The sequence below is a fragment of the Ochlerotatus camptorhynchus genome, unplaced genomic scaffold (genome assembly GCF_037179485.1).
Source record: "Ochlerotatus camptorhynchus isolate MF236.1 unplaced genomic scaffold, CSIRO-AGI_Acam_v1.1 ptg000041l, whole genome shotgun sequence".
Taxonomy (NCBI): Eukaryota; Metazoa; Arthropoda; class Insecta; order Diptera; family Culicidae; genus Ochlerotatus; species Ochlerotatus camptorhynchus.
In genome coordinates this window covers 1,556,813-1,583,846 of record NW_027040532.1, presented here as the reverse complement: position 1 = coordinate 1,583,846, position 27,034 = coordinate 1,556,813, and the positions used below count along the sequence as shown (strand labels likewise).

At 39.8% G+C, this 27,034-nt stretch overlaps 1 protein-coding gene across 2 annotated transcripts in view; it reads right to left on the bottom strand.

Moving 5' to 3' along the window:
- The window catches only part of PsGEF (Protostome-specific GEF), a 188,682-nt gene extending 162,523 nt beyond the window's left edge, over positions 1–26,159 (bottom strand). For both annotated transcript variants that reach the window (XM_065236692.1, XM_065236701.1), the window contains exon 1: positions 26,059–26,159. The gene's annotated coding sequence lies outside the window, so the exon portion shown is untranslated. The remainder of the gene's footprint in view (positions 1–26,058) is intronic.
- Positions 26,160–27,034: the final 875 nt, after the last annotated feature.

Sequence of the window (27,034 nt, the reverse complement as noted above, 5' to 3'; positions counted from 1 at the left end):
CAATAGGCTAGTCAAGTGGTGAGCCAATTTAAAATCGTTAGTTTCCACCGGTTGCACTGAGTGAACTTATCCACAGCAAAACGTAGGATAATTCCTAGCGATTAAAAGTAAGATATAAAGGCTTGTTCATATGAGTATCGTGCGTCTGGGTTTCAGAGTGCACTATCATCAGATGAAAGGCGGTGACAGAGATTTTCGTTGAAATGCCATGACATACAGGCTGAAATTGAACATCCAGGACTTAAGATTACATGTTAAGACTTGAGGCTTTTGAAAAATTTCAGTGGTCACCGTAGTCGACATATTTTCTGTGATAATCGGCTGCCTTTGCTCCCGACACTTGCAAAGCAAGCTATCAAATTACAACACCAAACTAAAATGTCATATGACAGGATCTGTCATTCGACACTGTTGCCGAAGACCGTCACGTATGTATGTATTTTAGTTTTTTTCTCATAATAAGAGCTGCTGATGTTGTACTTGTGTGAATTCTGAAATTAGCAAGCAACGATGTCCTAGTAAATAATAACATTTCTGATCAGAAATGGTTTAATTTACACCAAATTGAGGGCTGTTTAATTTACACTAAATATAGGCTGGCAAATGACTGGGATAATGCGTACCACCGATACTTCGCGTACTTGAAGGTTATAAAATAGACCCGTCATGCAAGTGAAAGTGGTCCTTAGCCTCTTGCCCAGTAACTTCTATCCCTTCTTCCCTTCCCGCGGCACCGGCTGGGGTACGAGTAACCTTAGGGAAGATCGGGTAACCAACCCCGGTTGCATCCTTTTCGGAGGATGTGGCTTACAAAACCCGAGCGTCTGTTCTCCATGTTATGGGGCGGCTCAAACAGCGTCTGACTGCCATCCAGTGGCTGAATACGAAATGCTTCTCCCCGAAAGCTATACCAAAGATGGCAGTCCCATCACGGCGGATAGGAGACCTTAGGCCAACCACCTACTGTCTCCAAAACCTTCAAATTGTCATAGAAACCTATAGTAAAAGTTTACGAACTGATTTTATGGCAACGACTTTTAGCGCTAAACAACGGACAAGAATTCGAACATGGAATGTACTGACGCTAGCCCAACAGGGTACACTGGCACAACTCGCCAGTGAGGCCCGCCGTATGAAGCTAGAAATCCTGGGACTTAGTGAAGTCCGCTGGCCGAGCTTTGGAGAACACAAGCTGCCTTCGGGACAGGTACTGTTATATTCTAGTATGCGAGGTGAAAATGCTCCGCGACATCGTGGAGTTGGCTTTCTGCTTAGCGCCCAAGCACAGGCTGCGCTCATCAAGTGGGAACCTATCAATGAGAGAATAATCGTTGCCAGATTCAGAACACGGGTCCCAAACCTTACCATAATCCAATGTTATGCGCTAACCGATGCTGCCGAATTGCAGGACAAAGAGAACTTTTACAGTCAACTGAATGCTGTCGTGGATAAGACTCCAAGAGGTGATATCAAGATCTACACAGGCGACTTCAATGCGAAGATCGGCTCCGACAACTCGGACTATGAGCGCACTATGGGACGCCATGGTCTCGGAGATATGAGCGAGAACGGCGAGCTGCTTGCAGAGTTTTGTGGCAACAACGACATGGTGATCGGGGGTTCGCTCTTCCCCCATCGCCCAGTGCATAAAGTCACATGGGTCTCCCGTGATGGATATACAGAGAACCAAATCGACCACATCTGCATCAGCCGAAAATGGAGACGGAGCCTTCTTTATGTTCGGAATAAACGCAGCGCTGACATCTCGTCTGACCATCATCGTCGGTGAGATCTGACTACGCATTGCGCGGGTTTAACGGCGGCGATTCAACACACGCCGACTGGAAGACCCAGCAGTGAAGAGATCGTTCGTCGAAGAACTCTAGGCTTGCGCAGCTAATATTTCGGAAGGTGGCAGCGTAGAAGAACAGTGGACGAGCATCAAGAATGCCTTTATTGAAACAAGTGAGAACAACCTAGGTGAGGGAGTGGATCACCGATGAAACCTGGAGGAAGATCGAGAAGCGGAGAGAAGCAAAAGCCACGATAGAGCGAGCAAGGACCCGAGGAGCCAAGAAGGAGGCCCGTCAGCGGTATTCGGCTCTAGAGAGGGAAATTAAGCGCTCCTGTATACGGGACAAGCGAGCGTGGGTAGACTCCCTGGCTGATGAAGGGGAGAAAGCCGCAGCAACTGGCGATATCCGCCTCCTCTATGATGTTTCACGACGCCAGAGTGGGGCAAGGATGAATGCTTGTGAAAGACGTGACTGGACAGTTGCTCACCGACCCCACTGACCAGTTGAAACGTTGGTTTGAGCACTTTGAACAACTTCTCGAAGTTTCAACGGTCAACCAACCATCAACATCTCGACATGATCCGCCAAGGGTGAGGCGCGTTACTTGCGTCAACACTGAAGCTCCATCATTGCAGGAGATAGAAGCAGCCATCCGAAGTATGAAGTCCAACAAAGCCCCGGGGGGCCGATCGCATATCAGCAGAAATGCTCAAAACTGACCCCATGCTATCCTCACAAATGTTGCATCAACTATTCGTCAATATCTGGGACACCGCGACTTTTCCGGCCGACTGGATGCAGGGCGTCCTGGTAAAAGTCCCCAAGGAGAGGGATCCAGCTGTATGCGAGGCATCATGATACTGTGAATTGTTCTCAAAGTGCTGTGTAAAGTTATCCTCAATCGGATACAGGAGAAGATCGACGCGACTCTCCGACGACAGCAGGCAGGATTCCGTGCTGGAAGATCCTGTGTGGACCATATTGTCACTCTCCACATCATTTTGGAGCAGGTCAATGAGTTCCAAGAATCCCTGTACTTGGTATTCATTGACTACGAAAAAGCTTTTCGACCGACTAAACCACGAAGCCGATAACCATAGAGGTATTGCAATTATGTCATGCAGTCCTAAAATGGTTGAAGCAAATGTTAACCAGAAAATATTTAACCAGGTTAAGCATCGCATTTCAAATAATCAACATGGTTTTTTTTAAAGGTCGGTCAACGTATACTCATCTTATGGAATTTGTAAATTTTTCTATTGTAGCAATGGATAGAGGTAAGACCGTTGAAACCTTATACACTGACTTTAGTAAGGCCTTTGACAGAGTAGACATTCCCTTACTATTTCTTAAATTAAAACGTTTAAGTATGAGAAGTACACTTTTAAAATGGATTGGATCATACTTAACAGAAAGAACAAAGATGGTCCGGTTTAAAGGAAAAATGTCCTCACCAGTTAATATTACCTCGGGAGTTCCTCAGGGATCTCATTTAAGTCCTTTATTAATTACTTTATTTGTGGATGTCGTGAAGTTTGCATTAAATCGCTTAAATGTGCTCATATATGCTGCAATATGAAACTGTATATGGAAATTTGTAACAATTCTGATTTGCAACATTTTCAAAATGAAATATATGTTTTCTACAATTGATTAACTCTTTTGGAAAATCCTGGTAGCCCTGAAAAAGCCGATGGTAATACAGGCTTAAAGCCCGAAGATGTTGATGACGTGTAGGCAGCTGGATCAGCAGATCGGACCGGACAATCCCATATTCTTAGGTTCAATGATTGGGCACTCACAAGATTCTCAGCTCGTCTGTTGCTGGATAGGGGTTGAAGTGGTGTCTGCGACAGATTGAAAGACCGCAGAATATCAGAGTCCACCCAGCTAAAGCTCCTCCCCTTTTTAGTTGTTATCGTTGAACTCCTCCTCTCAACAAGTTGGTAAATCTTAGCCATTAGCAGAGAGATGCTTAACACTTTTTTCGGCGAATTTATAATTCTGTTTCACGTCATGTTTCTTCTTTACCTGTTCAGATAAATTAGTACTTTTATTTATTTTCTCTACTGCGCTAAATCAAACGAGAAGAAATAAGAAGCGATGTCGAATAATTGAAAATTCTATTCTAAAGAATAATTAGAAAATCATCCATCCCATCCATAAAAACATGAGTTGCCTTGAGGTACGTTCAACCTGTACCCATACAGATTGATAATGTTTGTTTAAAGATATTTTAAAATGCCATCTTCCATGTTTGTTGGTTATCTACTTTCAGGGGTAAACAGAATGGTTAGGTGGATGTAGGTATTCAAGGTTATTTCGATATAGGGGAAATGTCTCTAATGTTGGCCTATGGATCTAAGATTTGGCTCATCGCTAAAAATCTGCTATTTATCTATTTTATCTAGATGAACGCATCATTATGACGTTACTAATGGATATTTTTGGTTGCTATTAAAATTTAGTCGATTACTGAATTTATGTATGGGCCTAAATTAGGGACACTTAGGTCGACATTACCTGCATTTCCCCTACTTGTTTTAAAATCACGTTTCGTTCATTAAGTAGCGTATAATACACTTAAGTAATATGTTTTTTGAAACAAATCGGGCTAGAATTTTCCGAGAAATCCAAATCCGAAGTCAGATTTTACATATAATGTATTTAAAGAGTTTAATACAAGTAAGTATGGAAAATTTTGAGGTACGTTAAAAATGAACCTCAGATTTGGAAGGTACGATATTGGTACTCTACATTGGTGAAGGTTTTGGAAGGTTTAATGAAGATTTTCGAAAAATCACTCGTCTATTCAGCAGGACACTCTAAAACAAGGAATTTTCGAGATACGTTCAAAATCCTTGAAGGTACGCTATGGTACGCTGTTGGTACACTACAAAAATCATAATTTTATCAAATTTTGTGAAAAGTGGCCTGCTGAATAGATTGACATGAAACTGTATATGGAAATTTTTAACAATTCTGATTTGCTACATTTCTAAAATGAAATTTATGTTTTCTACAATTGGTGCGTTAAAAGTCTACTGGATATTAATGTTAAAAAATGCAATATTATTTCTTATTCCAGAAAACACGCTACTCAAGATTTTACATGTACTCTAGGAAACCAGACTTAGGAGTAATTCCTGACTCGAAGTAGAAATTTATAGATCATGTGAACACCACAATTCACGAAGGAAATAATATGTTGGGATTCATTAAAAGATTTAGTTATCATTTTAAAGACCCATATACCATCAAAACACAATAGCTTACGTGATATCAATTCTCGAATATTGCAGTGTTGTTTGGGCGCCATACCCTGAAACTTATATAATTTGTATAGAATCAGTTCAAAAACAGTTTTTGTTATTTGCCGCGTTTTTCCTAGGCTGGACCTCTTTTCCTCTTCCTTCTTATGAGTCTCGTTGCATGTTGATAAACTTTGAAACGAAGTTAAGAAACGAAGCAAAACTTCCATGATTACCTTTGTTAATGATGTAATCTCACAACGCGTAAATTCAGAAAAAAAATATTAGCAAGCTTAAATTTTTACGTACCATCACCCATGTTAAGAACTCGAAATGTATTTCAACTGTCACCTCACAGAACGAATTATGGTAAAAATGGACCAATCAATAGAATGATGAGAGTGTATTATAATTATTATGAGAGTACAGATCTAACTAGGCCCGTTCTCCTTCGTGACAATGATTCGTTCATTTTCTGAAACCTTTCTGGTTGTAAAACATACACTTTTTATGAACATTTACGAAAAAAAATTCAAGCTAACTAATCACCCCGCACGAGCCACGGTTTACCGTAAATTTACCACACCGAAATCACCTGACCCAAACACCATGTCCGCGCATTGACCTGTACTCACAACATGACCCGCGACATTCCCCTAACTCCTTCATCGTGCACCGAGGAAGAAGAAAGTCACCCATCAGCCACTTGAAAGGTGCCATTAACCAAAGGTCATAATCATATCAAGCAGAGTGAAATGCAACCGCACCGCTAATCCACTTAATGGTATCACGCGGCCTGGCCGCGTCCCAAATTTCCTCCCGTGAGTGTTCGCACCTCTTCGCGGTGCCGGTCGCGAGTCTACTTGACTGACATATTCGGATGCACCGTCAAGCACAAGCGGAAGAAATTAATATCCCGAGCTTACAAGTGCCATTATGACGAGTACGGAGAATTGCGAAGCGCGAACGCCACGGTCGAAGTCCGAGAGTTGCCGGAAGAAAAGGATATTGCTCTTCCAGCTGTTTGTTTAGTGTTGCCAGCGACACGAAGAACAAACATTTCTATGAAAGGTTCGATTGCTATCTTGAGAGCGTTGAGATCGAAGGGAAAAATGACCCGAGGAAGGGGACCCTTTTCTTCCGTTCCGGGCATTTCGAGGATAACCCCTAAAAGAAGTTGGTTGGATTGATGGTTTTTCATATGTGCATATACTGTCCAGGCTGGTCCCATTTTGGGATGGGATTGTCGTTGCTCAAGTTGGCTGTCCCTTTTTATGCTTGAGGTTTGTGTTATTTTTTATCCTGACGGAGAGGAGTGAGAGGGAGACGGGCAAGAGGGCAAGCAAAACAGTTAAGATTTTAAACAAAGGACGCGCTTCCCGTTTTGGTCTAATTTTTTGTCCGTCCATATTCAGTTTACTTAATAAGTTCCAATCCGATAAAGGGTTGATAATGCTCTTAATAGTCTAGATTTTTCTTTGTGTCTTTCATTCTGTCACATGGCAAGACAGCTACCGAGTAGAACAGTTGAATTTGCAGAAAACTGAATCAGTGTCTGACCAAAATCCAACGGACTACTCCCGGGGTGAAAGTACTTGTGAAAATTTATAGTTTTTCGATCGTGTAAAATATTCAAATCTAGTTGCATCCAGAGAAGATCATAAATTTTCCATTCGGGACCCCTGAGGTTATTGCTGTTCCGTGCGTCGTCGTCGTCGTCGTTATTGTGTATACGGATATTATGACAACCTGGGACGGCATGGGATGGTAGAGGGTAGGAGCATCATCGTGTCATCTCTGATAAGACGCTGCAGCTTGCCCCTCAAATGGGAGAGAAGATTTGCATCTAGGGCACGCTGTTCATGCAGCAAGATGCAACAGCACCTTTCCATGGACCACTGACGATCAAGGGAAAGGGTGTGCCTCGGGGCTTTCTTCTTGGGGGAGAACGAGATGTGTTTATTCAAATATTATAATTTCAGTTTAATTTAATCACTGCCACATCGAAAGGTTACCGGAGCATTGACTGGTATAAAAAAAAGATGCAAGAGTTACCTTCATCCTTCGCTGCATTCTTTTTCCGGATCGGCAGTTTCTCGAGAGTCGACCATCATTAGAGTTCCTAATCCGTCGGTTAGCTCTGAGCAATCCCTTGCCGGAGGAAAATTTATTGCTAATAAATTAGTTTCAATGTTTGAAAATGACACGATCGGGACCTCTGTGAAGGAAGCTTTTGTTTTTGTTTGCGTTTGGAATTTATGTTGTTTAAATAATTTTAATTGCATCCACTGCCAGTTCTAAACATGTTCTAATGGAGAGCAAATCCCAGGAAGGGATTATAGTGGTACTAGCACCAGACCGAAGTGTGCTAGTCGGACTAGCGGCGTCCCGACGCCAAAGTTTGCAAAAGAGGCATACGGAGGCCAAGGATCCCAAACAACAAGTTTGGTTTTATGAGGGTTCTATAGATCATGATTTAGACAAGTAGTATGCTTTATAACCTTGATAAAACTTGTAACGTTGCTTGGGATGCCAGCAAGTAAACAAACAGATCAATCAAACTATAGTTACCATATGGTAGGGGCACTGGGCTCAAACATAGAGAGTCTGTCAACAGAGGAAGTTTCTTTTAATTTCTCCGAATGTTTTTTTGACTGCTCTGGAAGCTCTTTCCAACCTGTCCAAAAAGTTTCCATCAGTATCCATTCGAAATTTATTTTAATTTATTGGTGATTCTTCACAGAGTTAATTCCCCGGGAATGTTACATTTAGAATTTATTGGGAATGAATGTATTTTCAGCATGCCTTTTTTAAACTGTTTCCTTGCTAAATTGAAATAGTTTTCATTGAATTTGATGAAATAAGTGGGAATTGATTCCCAGCATGTCACAAGTACCTATATAAAAAATTAACTTTTTTAAATAACGTCATTTTTACAAACCCCCTCCTCAGATAAACATTTTGGGTGGTCCACTGGTGAGAGGGATAATTCATCTACCTAATTGTGTTTTTAGTTTCAGAGATTGAGATTGTATTCGCATGAAATCGGCGATTGTTTTCAAAAGTCGTCCGGAAATGCGTCTACTGTGGTCTTATTTAGCCTTGCTGGTTTTCGTTGGCTTTGAGCCTATGAAACTGTCAACGTTTAAGGTGATTCCTTGTAGGCTATACACTTCGAATTTGCTACTTCATGTATGCTGCAGTACAGCAAACGTAGAGTAATAGTTTCATTGTGGTACGTATCGTAGAAGCTGATATTTTTTAACTCAAAGTTTTGAAGTGGTTACGAGAATAAGGATCACACAGCGAAACACCTTAAGCCAATAGAGAAACGCCTACGACTGGTAGTTTATATTCGAATCACTTCTCTCTTCTTTATTTTTTAGACATTTGAAATTCTGCGACTTGAAGCAGGCTTTCGAAGGGTTTTTGATTTTAGGCAGACATGTGAAAATTTATGCTATTAAAATTGAGATGTTGCCTTAATATTTTTAAAATGTTGGTTGCGAATGATGTTACCAGAATCATTTATCATTTATGAGCTGGAGATCATTTGAATACTTCCTGATCAACGTGCAATATGACATTTGCAGTTTTGAACGGCTGAAGATCTTCACAATAATAATAATTATTATAATTATAATTGAAAGAAAATCAGAGGACATCATTTGAATTTTTGAAAAGTTTATGAACCCTATCAACCGGAAGTCTTGAAAAATATTCTTAAGAACAATTTAAGATCTTCAGATCTTTATCTTGATCAACCTAAAGTGTTTAAAAATTAACCAGAAAACTTACTGAATTTCTTGATCACCTCCTCGACGAGATCTTTCAAATAATTTTCATGATAATATCTGATCAACTAAAAAATTTGCGAGAATATCTGGAGACATCGTTTAAATTTTCTGAACAGTTGAATATTTTCAGAATAATACAAACGGGTTCGGTACACTAGTGGTTACCGTTTCTGCTTACTAAGCTGAAGGTCGGGAGTTTAATTCCAGACCCGTCCATTTCCTAACACCTTTTCACTAAGCCTTATTATATCCCCATTATAAATTTACCAGCATCGTTAACAGAACGTATCCTATGGCTTTACCCCTTCCACTAACAAGCCTCCAAATTCCTGTGACGTTAATGTATGAGAGGTAGTAGAGTTCTCTACATGTCTCTTAAGTAAGCGTCCAACCAAGGGGTGCCTTAGCTGTGCTGGCAGTGCCGAGAGTGCCGGTCATCATACTGACTTTGTTCGCTTGTGAATAATAGCATTCTTGACAACCCGGTAAATGTGACAGTTCAAATGTTTTGTTTTTAAGGAGAAGTAACAACACAAAAAGCAATAGAATCCGAACCAAGACAATGATCCAGAGGCACCCCAACTGGACGAACTGACACGACCGGAGGATCTCCTCGAAAAGGCAATTGAGTTCCTCCGACCGCTGCTAATGTTTGGCAAAGCCTTCAGTGAAAGCAATATCGTAACGCATCTGATTGCATTTTAAATCCACAGCCGCTGAGGTATGCTGCTAATATTGAAATTACTGGAACTCATCCAGGAATAGAAATCGGCAGCGGAGATCAACAATGGATTCCTGGCGGGAAACCAGGAAAAACCAAACTGAACAATAAGAATCGGAACGAAGTGTAAGTTGCCACCGGAACGATCGGAAGTCGCAATTCCTCAGCCTTAGTAAAATAAAAGCCAGCTAAAACTAGCCAAGCCGATTTCAAACTTTTAAAACAGAAACGCAATATAGAGTACCTATTGGTAAAGGAACGATTCTCTTTCTTTCTATCCCCACACAAATCTACAGGCAATTTCGCAATCTTTGTCATACCACAACTGGTACTTTGTGAAAAGTGGATGCAACGATGTTAATCATTAGCGGGTGCCCTGGTTTTGGCTGCCTTGCGAGGAATGAATTACACAGCAAAAAATAAATTTTGATATCTCATCAAATGGATGCACTTCAATCGTTTCTAAAATATGGTGTAATATTACTTGCCAATAGACATTAGGATGTGCGCTGCTGGGGAATCCAAACTCGGTTTTGGGGAATGTATGGCATGATAGGTCTTGGTGGAAAATTCGCTGTTGCGATTACCCGAATCCAAAAATTGGAATGCGTCAACAAACATTATTTGACATTTGAGACATGCGTTGCGCAGGCGCAGAGATAGTACAGTGTTGCCAGTAGCTTCAAAGATGCGAACGAGTGAGCCAAGGTGTGCCCAACAGTGTTTTTGGCACACTGTGCGAAGTGACTAACCCCTTGTGTCCAACTAACAATCCTTCCCATTCTCAGTAGTTGCCAGGACGTGGCCACGACAGTTCTCGATTGTTGGAGATTGTGCTGCTTCCATTTAAGAGGCCTAGATCAATCCAAAATCTCGGTCAATACGGTAACGAACGAAGGTGGTAATACCATAGAGCGTAAGGTCTCGAAAAAACGTGTTCAACTTTTTGTCTCAGCTCTGCTACTCTCTTCGGTCCCAAGCTAATCGATGCACCCCTCAAAACATAGGAAAATCCACGAACCCCTTATTTTATCTGTCAAAATTTCATAGCGAATCAAAACAAACATAGAGTAGTACTAGAATTTCGACTAGAATGGGGTATTTTAATTGATTTGCTTGGGGCCAATAGGCTAGTCAAGTAATGAAACAATTTTAAATCATTAGTTTCCACCGGTTGCTGCTACTCTCTTCAGTCCCAAGCTAATCGATACACCCCTCGAAACTTAGGAAAATCCACGAACCCCTTATTTTATCTGTCATACATGCATAGCTAATCAAAACAAACATAGTGTGGTACTAGAATTTCGACTATAATGAGGGTACGCTTATAGATGTACTTGGGATCAATAGGTCAAGTAGTGAGCCAATTTAAAATCGTTAGTTTCGTATTGATTGTTGATAATACTTTATCAACAAGCCTTGAAAAATATCCTGTAGACTTTATTGGAATCTTCGATTAGCTGATGATCATTCAAACACTTCCTGATCAACCTACCTTAGAAGAATTTCTGAGAAACTAAACTAGAATTTTTGAACAGTTGCATATCCTCAGAATAATACTTGATCAACCTAAAGTCTCGTAATAGTCTAAGGGACTTTATTGATATCTTATTAAAAATACTTGAATGTCAACGAAGTTTCCTGAACTTCTTCCAAAGTTCCTGTACTTTCACAAGGTTTCTAGACCAATAAACTTTAATGAAGTGTCCTGCAGACACAAGAAGCTCAAACGTGTACAAAGTTCCCACTTCAACGAAGGTTTCCCAAATTTTTACAAAGCTCCCTGAATTCCTATGAAGTTCCTTGAAGATCTTCAAAGTTCCCCGAATATCTATCACATTCATAGTATTTCTTCTATGTCCTCTAATCATCTACATCCTTGAAGTTTTACGAACTTTAATTAAGTTATCTAAAAATCCCTGAACTTCAACGAAGATCCCCGAATTTCTCCAAATTCGCTAAATTTCTCAACAGTTTGCTTAATTTCTACAAAGATTCTCTGATATTAGACAAAATTTGCTAAAGTTCTAAAAAATTGTCTGCACTTCTACAAAGTTCATTGAAGTTTTACGAAGTTCTCTGAGCTTCTGCAATGTAAGCTGAACTCTTATAAAATTTGCTGCTTCGATAGTAAGTTTCCAGAACTTTGACGCATTTTTCTAAACTTCTACAAAGTCTCCTGAAGATTTATTAAGTTCCCTGAAATCGTAATGATCTTGTACAATAAGCGATCTTAAATTTGACCCTTGTAAGGCAAGCGTAACAGCTGGATTTGTTCAAAATTTAAAACTTAAACAACTATTATCTGTAACTGTAACTGCATCAAATTTACTTTGGATTTCGATATTAGTGTATCAAAAGGCAGCCAAAATTTTGCATACACAGTCAACTCTCCAGAACTTGATGTGCACTAACTCGATATCGAGTTATAGAACCATGGTAAAATTGTATTTCATGGCTACTTCTACTGTGATTTCGTATGAGAATGTTGTTCTATAACACGATGGTTCCTTCAATATCGAGTTGTACAGAGTTCACTTTATACATACAGTGACTACACTCTCTACAACTTGATATTGAAAGGACCACCAAGGTATAAAGTGCACCCCACACGGCAGAAGTTTCTTCAATATTTCCATCAATATAATCATGTCAATATTTTCAACAATTTTTTTAGGGTTACAGGGTCGCTTCTAAGGGGCTGTTCATTAACTACGTAGACAGTTTAGGGGGGGGGGGGGGTTGGCCATAATCCACATAAAAATTTAAAAAAAATTTGTATGAAAAACTGTCTACGCAGAGGGGAGGGGGTCCCGAATCCCAAAAAAAAAAATGTCTACGTAGTTAATGAACTGCGCCAAGCTAACATTGATGGAATATTCCGAGTCAAACTACCACCTTGACAAAAGTTGCCGAAGAACAGGCCCCATCTACGGGTGTAGTCAAATAGAAGGGGAAAATGAGGGGACATCAAGGGGTAGGTCACTCCGCACACCAATTTTGGGTCATCTTTTTTGTCAGTGTGCCGGTCATAGAGCAAGCTGCGATTGTTTGTAAAATACCCATCCCGGCAACCCGGTATTTCTGACACCTTGAATGTTTGAAATAGCAAGGATAAATTGGATTGAGGTTGACGCGGGAAGTGGTGGTTGTGAGAAATTTTGGTGTTTTGCGATCCATAGGGTAATAAAAGTCCTGTGTTTTAGTGTTTTATAATGCCTGCAAAGGCAGACCAGAAACCTAGCCTTTCGGCCAGAAAGAGGTGGGGAGCATTGTTGGAGACCGACTTTAGAGGGTAATGAATAGACTTCTTTAGTTTGTTTTGTGTGAGTTGCAGCATTATTTGAATTAAGGGTACTAATGAGGTCTGATTAACTGCTTCTTTCTCTTGAGTCCACTCTAGAACCTACATTTCGTATTTAGATCTATAAGTGAACTGCTGGTCTGAGTTCCTCTGGTATATTCAATTAGAAGATGTTCCTGAACATACAGTCAAACAGCACGTAATGTTCTGAACAACTTCAATGACAGTTTTCCAGCAGTGCCCCCTGTTTTATTTTACAACAATCTTATGCCTACGAGATCGTGCCGAAGGAAAGCCGAAAATGTGCCGATGGATGTGCCCAAGCTGTGTAGAATATAATTCCGGCACAATGTGCTGAGTGACTTACCCCTTGGGGGACATATTAAAACATGAATTCAATCTTTTTTTGATATTGCGTCAACATGTTCATCAATATTTTCGTCGTCAATGTTTGCATCAACTCTTCAAAACACGGCGTGCACATATTTAAATGATTGACAAATCTCAGATTATCATGACATTTTGATCTTTGAAAACAACGTGTCAGGATCTGTCATGATTATCTGAGTATTGTAAAAAAAAATCGTAAGTATTTACGCTGTATTCAGCGAAGAATATAAGTGTCAATATTTTTGAATATTGACGATATAATAAACAACGAAATGAAAGTGTTTGGCGATCGAAGTAGCCATGAAAATCATCTTTTGTTTCATCTTTGTTTAGAGAACGCCAAGTTCTAGGACTATCAGGTTGTGAAGAGTTGACTCTAAATATATTAAAGTGCCCATTTCAGTGATCATCAAACTAACACCATTCAATCCACGGATAAATAAAAGACAAAAAATCCACATCGACGAATTCCAGTTGATTCGCTCAGCTGCTCTTAAACCTAATCAGTAATTCCTGGCCGTCCAAAGTGTCCGTCCAGTGAGTAAATTGTTAGCAATTACCACTAATCGCCCTTCAAATATTCAAACGACCGCACAAATCCCGTCCGTCGCGTTGCCAGGCCGTAATCCCACTATGTCATAAAAAGGCATCAATTTACGACCCTGGCTTTCGACTCTTGAAAAATGATAATGATTAAAGAATTAACTCTTTAATTCATAATTTATCGGAGCAGCCCTGCTTCCCAAACTCCGGTGCGGGGTATTTAGTAACGGTTGCTGCGCGGACCGCACCAGCACTCTGCGTCATTTGCAGTGTCACTTTTCTGTCAACGTCAAGAACGTTTTGTTTGCTACCCCTTTCGGGTGTTGCAAAAATGCACCGTGTAATGAGGAGGAGTGTTTATGTTTTTTTTTTCTACTCACTTCAACATTTCGCACGACCGGAGCTCCGGGTGCGAGACAGTTTTGTATGGCAAATATAAAAGTGAATTATAAATAATAGCCAACTTGCACCAGCATGCAAAATAATATTTCCTTTCGGAGAAAGGGGTGTAACACTAGATTTACTTCGAACCTGGAGGAAGAGGGTTACAAATGGCTGAGCGCAAGGAAGAAAGAATTTGATGTTTGACTGACGTTTTGTGTGGGGTTCCCGGGGCCCGCGATTGATGGTTGGTTTCAATATCACACCATGCATTCCATACACAGTCGATCAATGCACCCAAATATCGAGTTGCATCCTTTCACCGGCAAATGGAGGTTCATTCAGTCAGAGCACCAAATCTAATTTATTCCAGAAACTCAATTGCATATTGATTATTTATTTACTGCCACCGGCATTGTACGGTCGAAGCAGGCGAGAGAAATGGGTGCAAATTATAGGTATGGCAGTTGGCTTTGAAATTTCTTCTTTTTATGAGAAAAGGAAGGCGTTCAAGCTAATGATTCAATTTCTGAACGCTCGCATACATTACGGTCCTAGAGCAAGACCTGTGGGAAAATTGCCTCAATCTTCTTCTTTACCGACCCGAACAGCGACACTGTCATCATTCGTTACACATGCCTAACCTCAAAACCTAATTACGGCTATTGTCTTTCCCTCGCTGTTCCCCTCCTTGTCAGGAGGTTAACAACACTGCAATGGGATGTAAGTTTTATCCGTTTCCTCCATTTGGTCGAAGCAACGGGCGGAAAACCACAAACTTATTAGTGCAAAATCTGAAGTGCTCACGCACACGAAGCACCCGGGAGAGATGAAACAGTGCTCCGAAGCGGTTCACAAATTACCTTTTTGAATTTGGGACGGATTTTCGGTTCAAAAGATATTGTTATTACCCTTAAGAAGCAAAATCCCTTCAAATAACCGCTGAAACAAGAATAATCCCCTCCTGGTAGAAATAAGGGTACGAAATGTAAATGTTACCACTTTAAAGAGGTTACGGGACACCTGAGAGCAATTTAGACGTAATTTTTCAAAAAGGACCGCTCCAAAACTGGTTCCGTCCGGCAGTTGTTTGCCGTTCCGATCAATTTCTAAACGAAACATTGTTTTTAACGTCAACAACGACGGTTCCCGTGACAAGCAAGCGTTGAAGCGTTTCAGGTTTGTTTACGTCCCGTTTGTCACCTCGCTCTCTCGCCGCCGCCCGGGCTTAAGGGTAGCGTATGTGCGTGTCCCGCTGAGCTAGTTTTTGGCCGCAAAAACCTGTCCTCCGACTGCGGCTTGTATCGAATCGCTATTGTTTACCCTTTCGATCGTTGCTAAATGACATAATTTCCTTGATATTTTCCCTTTGGTTCGGTATGGCCGGAAGGGTTAAGAAGAAATCAAGTTATAAATCACTGGATGCTACCGACTGAGGAGCTTTATCAATGGGCTATTTTTGCCTTCGCAGTCATACAGCAAACAAACGATTAGATATTGCCCTGCAATCGACGTTTCGGTGTTTGTTACACATTGTTCAGGGAATTCGAACCGTTAATCGTTTTCGTTTTGCAAGCTTCGATTCTTGTAAACGAATTAAACATTAGTAGAATTTAGTTCACACTTGCCACTACACTATCACTTAGAGGAAAAAGATGGAGAGCATTTTAGCAGCGTGGCGATAAATAACTGTCAAATGACTGCCACGTTGACGAACGAATGGTGTGGAGGCGCTGAAACAATGGGATACAACGGCAATAACATTGAGGTTCGTCCATCCGTATGCACAAAGCAAGCCATGATTGTCTAAAAAAGGCCAACTTTGAGATATAATTGTGTATTATTGTACATGGAATTTATGTGTTTATTCTTCTCTAGGACGACTGTGAGCATCATTTTACAGCGGATGCAACAATTCCAACCCCCGGGCCGAAGGTTTCCAAATGTGCAAAAACCAAACACGGCCTGCAGGTAGGAGTGTTTTTCCTAATCTAACCTTTATGAGACTGTACTCTAACAATTTCACGCTTGACAGCGATTTGGATGCTGCCGACAGTCGAAAATCCGCGTAGAGTAAACAAGAATTTTGACGCTGTCAGTAAGCCGCCGCCCCTCAAGAGTTCACGGAATTGTTGTTTACGTTTACGATTAGAAACTGTTTGCGAAGTAATAAAATCGAAAATGCGGAAAATTACGGCACGGTAACTGCAACGGCTGCTTGGATGGTGATGCATTCTAGTACTTCATTCAATCGACGAACTGTCAGAACTCCGGATCATCGCCTTTCAAATGCAAATCAGTTTCCCAAAAGATTTCATAATCGACAATTATGGCGTTAACGGGACAATGAAACGATTATTAATCTTAATAATCACCCTCTATCTCCCTACCCGGTACAACTCACTCGATGGTGGCAATATTTCAATTTAATTGAAACAGTTTCAATCACTCAGCGAATTGATTTTTTTTTTCACGGATTGTACAGAGGAACCCTTCCACCACTTCCCAAATCCAGCTTTATATGCCACTGCACGTTCCCGAAATTTGCCTAATCTCGAAATTTATCGATCATTAAAAATGTCCAACCCCTCTCCTTGTTACAAAAAAAAAAAACGCCGGTTTCCCGGCTTTGGCACAATTTGGGGTCAAAAACAATGGCTCAACCGTAAAGTAATAAAATTTGTTCGAAACCTGACACCGTAGAACAATTGAATTGCACGTCAGAATCACCGAAAAGGGGTATAACTGTTTGCGTAACCGCTTACCGTAGAGCATCGTTGAACTCCGCAGCCACCCTCCCTAAAACGGTCGGATAAAATTCCGGATATCATCGCGTAATGCACTGCAGCAAGATTCGCCTCGTGATAGAAGAAAGTCATCTATTACCATAAATCCCCTCGAGGGTCTTCCGGGCCAGCATCTGAAGGTAGAAACGCGCGACGCGAGCGCGCGTTTGACCTTCGCTGATCTGACCTTTCTCCGCATCCCTGATGACTCGGCGGTGAAGAAAGAGTCCTTTTTAGACTACGACGTGGTTCAAGAGAAAGTCAGCGGACGTGCAAATGACGTGAAAATAAAGTTGAAAATTTATTATCCTTTCTTGTGCAGCGCAGCTCACCCCTAAAAGAAATGAACACGAACTGACCATATGGTTTGACTTTCACCCAACTACGAACCGGCACCGATGGACGCGAATCTAATGCGTTTATATCGCATCGAGATCACTCATGGACAGCTAGAGTGGAGGGTGATTTCCTCGATAGGATAGAAAGTGGAAGAAAGCACACACTCTTAATGCTGGTACAGCGAGAGGGGTTTCGAAAAAGAGTCGGAAACGCGAAAGTGGACTCTCGGAAGATTACATGTGTCGGTAAGTAGTACGAGTCTACCTACCCTTTTCGGATGTTTGGTGGTCAGAAGAATAACAGGGAGGGAGGTTTTTGGTTAGAGGGAAACACACAGCTCGGTGATTTACCGCGGTTGAAAGTTGTTCAACTAGGTGTTATCTCATTAGCGGTAGGTTCGATCACTGTACTGAGTGTCGTTAAAGAGAGATGCGATGGGCGATTAGGACATTTTTCATAGGAAAGAGGCATTCGTATGAATTCAAGTGAGGACTTTTGCGTTCTAGAGTGACCTCTTTCAACATGCATTGGTCTAGATAGGGAGTTCCGGATCACACCACAACAGGTTACGAAAGACAACATCAAGCATCTTTTCTGAACACAATTTAATCGAAGACTTCGGACGGGTTCATATGGAAACAAAATATGCATTACTTATCTTCACCACTGCCTTTTAGGTTGGAGAGGTGGGGGAGGGCTTTCAATATGCTGGAATCCCCCCAATAGTATGTTGGGTGGTACTGTCCACCCGCCGCTATTTATTGACTGTCCGTCAATCTATTGAGCTGCATTTTTGTAGGTGACTTATGATTGATACTAATCACAAGCAAAAATCAGCTCAATTGGATCCGTGACAGTCTGCACCACCAACCGCGCCTTATTTCTAGCGGTCGTGATCGCTTCTCTTCATCGACCTTTACATATGTTAAAAATTCGGCTGGATTAAAATTTCTCGGTGCATTTCCTGTTGATTTTACAAGCCAATACAGCCTTGTATACTGAATTGGCAACATTTCAGATAATTTGTCCACTTATCTTTAGTAGTAATTCAAACCGAACAATGAATTAGGTCCTAAGTAACATTGAAAGATTCTCTACGTCGATTTTCAATTTACAGCCCCAAGGTCATGTAAATATATTTCCGGATATTATCAACACACGGTTCGATGAAAGAAGCTATTATCTAGTAATTAATACGGCTAACACGACAAGAAACGGTTTTATATCCAAGTTATAAACTAAAGAGAAAGTCGATGATGAGAATCTATCAATGTTACTTAGAACCTAATCCATTGTTCGACTAGAATGCAAAGAGAAAATCGATGAAAGAGAATTGGCCCTTTTGATTTTAAACGGAAGATTTATTTAAATTGATGCCATTAGTCATAATCATAAAATCAAATAAGGGACTGTTCCTACGTAGACTCTTTAGGGGGGAGGGGTTTAAAATGTCTTCAGTCCATACAAATTAAAAAAAAATGTATGGACTATTCTATTCAGGGTGGCCAGTGTATTTTCATTTTGAAATTCCCGGTTTTCCCGGTACAAATCTTAAAAAAAAATCCCTGTTGTTATTATTCAACAAAAAACGAAATTGAACGCATTTTTAAGAACGTGCTGAAAGGAATTTACTGAAGGGATAAAAAATGTGATTTAAGAAGATTTCCAAAATTGTGGAGCTTTAAAATGTGTGTAGAGTCTGAAACTAAAACCTTTTTTTCAAAATCTGTGATTAATAATAACCTTCGTGATGCAAGATTTTGAGAAAAAATAATTAAAATGTGAGATTTTGAAAAATCACAGATTTGAAAAAAAAATATATCATACGAACAAATTACAGAACAATCTATAGAATCTAGTGGACAAACCCTGGCGTTTTTAGTAAAATGTAAAAGAATTCAAAGTGTTGATTTCAAACAAATATTGAGAAGGATTCCCACGCAGTTTTCGAAGGAGAAGTTCTGAGCAGAATTCCAGAATTATTCAGACATGAAATCCTTAGAAATTGTTAGATGAATTTGGAGGAATTTCTCTGGAGAAGAATGCAAGTTCTAAATTAAATTGTTAGGTAATTTTAGAAGATTTAAAAAGGAGTTGTGAAAAACTAAACTTTGCGGATTCTGAGGAGATTTGTATGGGGCTCGTAAGCTAGTGAGATAGATTGATAACAGAACTCCAACAAAATTGATTGCAATAAATTTGCTGATAATTAGAAAGAAATTCTTTAAAATACTTCAAAGGGTTTCTACTGTTTTGAATAGAGTTAAAATTAACAGATTTTCAAAGGAATCGAGGTCTCCAGATAGGCTCAAGGGAATAGACCTTTTTAATGCACCACCAATGTAGAGTGTGCCAAGCGAATTCGAGTGGAAACGTCAGCCAAACCGTTTGTTTACATCAGAATGAGGATTTTTCTCAACGCAAATTAGAGCATTTTTCATTCAACATCTTGCCAATTTCCATCAGTAATTTCCATAGTTTAGGATTTTTCACACATCTGATCTGATTTGGACCTGAACTATTCACACACATAACCACTAAGGCACTTTTATAATTGTCCATTTTCTCACCAAAAATATTCCTGGACACTAGCAGAATCCTTACAAAATCGATACAGAATTAAACTTTTCAACATAAATCAAGTTTTGGAGCATCTCAGATGAATCAATTTATCAGGAACAGTAAAAAAGTGTTCCGCTTCCTATGTCTCACGGCAAAAATTTCTGCTCACTCACAACACTCTTTTCGACGTTCTCCTATTTACCACCAGAGGTTGAATCGATCGTTTAGCTTCTATTAAAAAGGCGTATTCTAAGAAGCATTCCAATTAAATTCTTAGAAGGGGTTGCAAGGAAATTCCAAAACGAATTTAACGGTAATTATTACGCGGAGTGTTTTCTGGATTATTTCAGAACAATTTCAAGATAATTCAGAGCAGAATTCCAAGTTAATTCTGGAATTCATATCGTGAGAATTTTGAAACCTCGCAAAAGAATAATTCAGTTTTGGTTTTTACAAATTTTTGTTTCCAAAGTCCAGCATCTTCAATATTTTCTTTTAAGGACCATGAACTTAACATCTGAAATTGAAACGACAAAAATCAATTTGTGATAAATTCTAAAAACAATAAGACGGGAAACTGAAGAAAATTATTCAGCAAATATAGCAAGACATTCATTTGGTAAAGGATTACTCTGTTTTAATGGTTTATTCTGAAATTCTGGTGTAAACATTTGTTCCTATGGTATGATTAATTTATTTTTCCCGGTTCTCTCACCGAATTCCCGTTTTTTTTCCTGGTTTCCCCGGTTACTTTTCAAATTCCCGGATATTTCCCGGTATTCCCGTTTTTCCCGGTTTGCTGGCCACCCTGTGAATATCGTCTACACGGGTGGAGGGAGGGGTTTAAAACCTGAACTAAACTCTTTGTTCTTAAGATACGTCCTGTCCATATGAACAACTTTGCTGAAGACGGGTACCATCTATATGAGAAGTAACTGTAGATAGTGTTATACAAAGAGTATTTAGAATGGCCCAACTTGATCTTTTTCGTTTTAGTGCCATCTAGTGAGTAAATTCTGTCATACACTATCCATAGTTTTAAGGACCTTGAATATCTTTGCAGAAGGATGCAACATCATATATGGTTGGGATCTCGTGATATAAACATCTCTTACATCAAAATATGCCCCAATAACCCCTCCCTCAGAGAGATCCGCCCCTTCAAAAATAGTCCGATAATTTAAACAGATATTCAACGAATTTCAAATTATTTGAAATTTTAGAAATCCATTGAAATTTCGTTAAGATACGTCAATTTGAATTTGGGGTCAAAATGACCCCAGGGTACAGGCAACGTAAGTATTTCAATAAATTGTTTTCAATAAATATGTTTCCAATGTTTTTGAAGCAGATTTCATCTAATATTACAGAGCTTCGGTGGACGCACTTTGTCACGAAAGAATTAGTAAAATCCAACAACAAATAAAACGTTAGAACCTTTCAAACTGGCCTGACGTCAATTTTGACCCAAAGGTACAGACGAGAGTTTTAGCAGGAATTCCATTTCTGATTTAAGAAGATTTCAAATGTAATCGTGAGGAGAAATTCTAGCGATTCTGATAAATACCCAGCAATATTAAAAGGGAGTCTTGGGAAGAATTCCTTGGTTGTTCTGAGAAGAATACAATCTAGGAGATTTTTAGTTCCTTCTGAAATTTAATTCGAAGGTAGATTCCATGGTAAGAAGAAAATCTTGAAGAAAATTGAAAAAAAAAAATGTTTTGTATGGTTTGCTTGATTGTCCAGGATCATTCGCGGTAGCTTTGCGGAGCCAAATTTCAGTTTTTGTATAACAAAATTACTTAAAACTAAAATTAGTAGAGCGGGGAAAACAGGTCTTCTCACTATCACGAGACGAAACTACCTATCATTAGCTTTCTTGTCATTTTCCAATGATCAAGCACTCATGAGAATAATTCTTATGCAGTTTTGACATCACCATTTCTAACTGATTTAGATGAAGTCAAGCAAGCAACCGTATGTAATCGGTAAAATGAGTACATTATTAAGATTTCCTCGGTACAAGTAACCTAAATAGCAATAAATGAGCATGTAATTACTACGATCTTAACACTGTCCCGTTCTGTCATGACAAAAAATTCGATGAGATTTTGAAGAAAATCTCTATCACCGATGATAGTGCCTGAAGTATCTCTGTAGTTATCGCATGAGATCTTTCATTGAAAATGACATTTGCCATCCCTGGCAAGAACACAAGGTTTGGAGGGCAGACGAGAACATTAATGGAACAAAGACAGTCTATGGTGGAACACCTACGAAGGGGTGACATTTGAACTTGGAGAAATACGAGAAGACAAGATACTACTTAATCCTAAAATGGATTCATTTAAGAAACATATAAATAAAATTCATGTAGTCGAGATCCCAGCTCGCCCAGACATCTCTAACGGGTACCACGGGTTGTTTTCTTCGGGCCCTGAGCGATGTGGATAACCCAGACGGTGTAAGGTACAAAATTGAATAGATTATTTAAGCATAATGCCAAGGAATATTGAACAGAAATTGTAACAAAAATTACAGGTGAATTACAAGGCGAGTTTTAAAAGAATTCTGAAGAGAATTTCAAGGGAGTTCTAACTATAATATCAGGAAAATTAATAGAAGAATTCGATGGAAGTTCTGAGAATACACACTTAGCAAAAATCATGTAAATTTAGGTACTTGGAGACTGACATATACGAGTGTCAATTTTGACATTAAATTGAGTCATAGCAAAAGCGAAAATTACCTCAATCAAACGTACTTTTCGTCAAGAAACGATCTTTTCAGTCTTGAAGCACTTAATTTTACAGGACATGTTTGTTTACGTCTCATCATTTATGTCAAAGATGGATTCCGTCACGTGTAAAATTAGTTGTTTCTAAGTGTGTAGTTCCAAAAGAATTCTAAGGTATAATCCAAAGAAATTCTGAGGAATCCAAGTGAATTCTTAGGAGAGCTTTAAATGAATTACATGGAGTATTTAAAAGCAATTCCTATGAGAATTTCAAGAAAACTCAAACCATGAAAATTCTAAAGTATATTTTAAGGAATTTCTGTGTATAATTCAAAAGTTATTTTACGATTATTTCCATTGTAATGAGGAGGATTCCATAAGAATCTGAAGAATTCTGTAGTAATGAACTAGCCTCATGCTAAAAATAAGTTTAATAAAGTATTAAAAAAAAAATCTGAGCAGAATTTCAAGGTGATTCCTATAGAATTTTCAGAAATTCGATGCGAATTGCAGATTGAACTTCAAGAATTCATGATAAGCCAGACATAGAAACATTTTCAAGCTTCCAGACACAGAAAAAAAAATCAGACTTGAAAAAAAATTTTCTTAATTTTACTTAAGAAAATTTAACATCTTATATTCTTAATTTAACTTAAGAAAATGTAACATCTTAAAATAAAATATCCCGAAGATCGATGTTTAACAGAAACATACGACATGCTAGTTTTTTGACATTGCTATCTTAAAATAATTAAAATGCATGAGACTTCTTAGCATTTTAGGAATCAGGCACTTTGATATTTTTACCCTTCTTACAAAGAAGGGTATAGATATAGATATCACTTGAAAAACCGACTATCGATCCGAGGCCCGGAGGGCCGATGGTCATATACCATTCGACTCAGCTCGACGAGATCGGAACATGTCTGTGTGTGTGTGTGTATGTGTATGTGTGTATGTGTGTATGTGTGTATGTGTGTATGTGTGTGTGTATGTAACGAAATGAATGCGCTCACGTTTCTCAGCAACCGCTCAACCGATTTGGACAAACTCGGCGCCAAATGATAGGTCTTGGGGTCCCATTGAACGCTATTGAACGGTTCTGGAATCGGTGAACAGGTTCCGGAGATATGGCCGGAATAAGATCCGGTGAATATGGAGCTTCACGCTGGATTTAACGGAAAACGTATCAAAACCATCATATACCATTCGACTCAGCTCGACGAGATCGGAACATGTCTGTGTGTGTGTGTGTGTGTGTGTGTGTGTACGTGTGTATGTGTGTATGTGTGTATGTGTGTATGTGTGTATGTGTGTGTGTATGTAACGAAATGAATGCGCTTACGTTTCTCAGCAACCGCTCAACCGATTTGGACAAACTCGGCGCCAAATGATAGGTCTTGGGGTCCCATTGAACGCTATTGAACGGTTTTGGAATCGGTGAACCGGTTCCGGAGATATGGCCGGAATAATATCCGGTGAATATGGGCCTTCACGCTGGATTTAACGGAAAACGTATCAAAACCATCAAATTACTACAGAATTCAAAAATAAGATCAATGCAAGTCGTGTTAAGTGTTCCAGACCACATTGGACACACTTGGACATGTTTCGGGTACCCCGGGGAAGTTGCTTGAATATGAATTGAATTAAAACCCATTAAATCACATTAAAATACGATGATAAGGTGATTGGTAGCCTCACCAAATAGACTACACCCGGATATATTCCGGGTACCCCCAGGCAGTGGCGTAGCGTCACTGGATGACACGGGGGTGGGGGGCTTGGTCACTGATAATGACAATAAAATAAATAAACTTGAATAAGTAAGAAGGGTCTGATCCCACCATAGGTGGATAAATTCGGGTTTATATTTAAATTTAGAACTGATACAAATTTTTGAAAATCTAGAATTTTTTCAAGATTCAGAGACTACAAAAAAATATTTTTCGAAGCAGATTTCTCTTTCTTAGAAATATGTATGATCACTTCATTTGGTATGTTGGCCCATCCATTTTGAAACCTGGATCGCCCTTGTTCATACTTGCCATTTTCAAGAAGCTGCTTAAAATATGGTTTTAAATTCTTCACATGTGCTGTCCAGAAAGCATTCTACATAATGAAGCTAAATTTTGAAAAAGATAAAACATCGACTTAGAGAGGTAAAACAGCATGCACATATTAATCAAAACACAGTGGGTAAAGGAAGTATCGAGTTATAAAAATATCGAGTTACTGAGAGAGCTTTGCTTGCAATTGATGGACTTTTGAATTTCATTGAGTTAGATAGAGTTGACTGAATTCCCAAAATTAATTGAATTAAATTTGAAATAAAATCGTCAAGTTTCATTACTTCACAATTGCAATCAGGAAACTCTCATTAACTTTTTTTCATGAATTCTGTCATCAAAATATCGTTACATCACATTTTGCTGCATACCTACGTTGCCAGATCTAAGCGCACAAGTACACCCGGCAGAAAAACTACGGGTCCATCAGATTAGACTAATGTTAATGATGATAGTTTTTTTTTTATTATTCTCAACCGACTGGTGGCCTTTCATTGCTGTTGTTATTGTGTGTTGTCATCAACAAATGACGCTTTTTTATTTTCGACAGCGAGAAAACCCGTAGCAAATTCCCTAGCAGGGGTTCTCTGTGCCACTGGCACTGCAACTAGGACCAGGGCCCCGGTTCAAAAACCGCTGAATCTGCTGGCTTGTAGTGACTGTTTATACGATTTTGCGTACCCAGCGAAGAACCATTAGATAAATATGAAAATTTAAATCCCAACCTAGAGCGTCCCTTGGCGGGACCACCCGCTGTTCTATTTATTCAATTACCGAGCTCGCCCTTACACCGATCGTTATCTATCCTGCAGCCATGCTACTCTGTGTCATTGAGCCACAACCAGTGGCCAATCAAAACAAACCCAATTAATCTAGCTTAATCCGCTTAGCGTCATGTGGAAATCGATGATTCCCAGTCGAGAATTAATGCCGAGAGAATGGTGACAAATTACCACCAGCTCTTTCCTGACTTGCCCAAAACCGATTGCCACCACCACATCTGGGATCAGTGATGGTTTCCTGAGCCGCATTATCGATCCATACATTGCCATTAATGTGTCATCAGCGTAAGTAATAGCAGACGCCCCCTTTCAACTCGTCGATCGGCATTTCTTCAAATTTTCCGCGGAGAACGAAGGCCAACTTGAATATGCTTTTATTAAAAATTCCATAATTTTATGCGATCAACCAACGAAAACGGTGACCGACGACTGTCTTGCAACAGATGGTTGCACACAGGGCAAGAATTTATTCCTCATTCGGTGCGCAAATTAATATTAATAGCACATTGGCTCTCTGTGCGCATGCGGTAATTGGCGGGTTACGTTAAGGAGGCAAATATTTGAAGTACTTGCAGACACTCGACACGCAATCGTACTTACCTTGGTTTCTCGTTGACTGCTTACGATTACAGTATCCTTCTTTTCTTCCTGGCTTTACACATGTGGTCAAAGCAATCCGAGTTCTTTGCGGTCACTGTCGACTGTTCCGTTGAATTCCGTTTCGAAAATTTGCACTACTATTCGCACTTAATCCATGGTGCGATCTTCGCAACTGCACAATTGATTCATTAATTATAATTTTTTTTTGCACAACTTCACAGCTCACGGTTCCTTCATCCACCGTCCTTTTCTTCTAATATTGCAGCTTTCTTTTCCACTGATGTCACACCGGAGAAATTTTGATAATCCAAATGGTAGTTTATGTGCACTAGTTTTCTGTTTTGCTTAAATTTTGCCTACACCTCTAATCCGAAATCGATCAGCGAAACCGGTCAATTTGGGCTAGGTAACCTAGAACTAAAAAAAAAACTCGTACGACTCCGGAAACACTTCTCACGTGTCCGCACTGCCAGACGGTTCGCACTCGTATGAAAGGTGAGCCGGTTGGTTGACAGTTCAGGTTCTAACCGGCGCGGAGTGATCGCAAAAACCGGTATCGATGTATGAGCGACTTTGTGCCTGCTCGCTCAACTGTATTGGTGCACCTCTCTTTCGCTCTTTCCACTCCGCTGGACTTATGCGAAGGATACCTTTTCGAAAATGTTTAATAAATGAACGAAGGGTTCTCTTATGCTTTGGCACCAGCGCGCAGCACCTTCCGCCTGTTAGTTCCTTCCACATATTTCGATTCTCTCATGCTGTTGTTGTCGATCGCTCTCTTGCAATGGCTCACCCATACCAGCTCCACGGTAAGACAACCTATAGAGAGATTATGTTTAGGTAACGAGAAGGTTTTTTGAAACTTTCGTTTTCCTCCCTTTTCCACGCGGCATGGCAGGTATGAACGAATGACGACGAACCATTTAGGCGCGTTTTCTCTCATCCAGTCAGCCAGAACACGATGACTTCACATAGG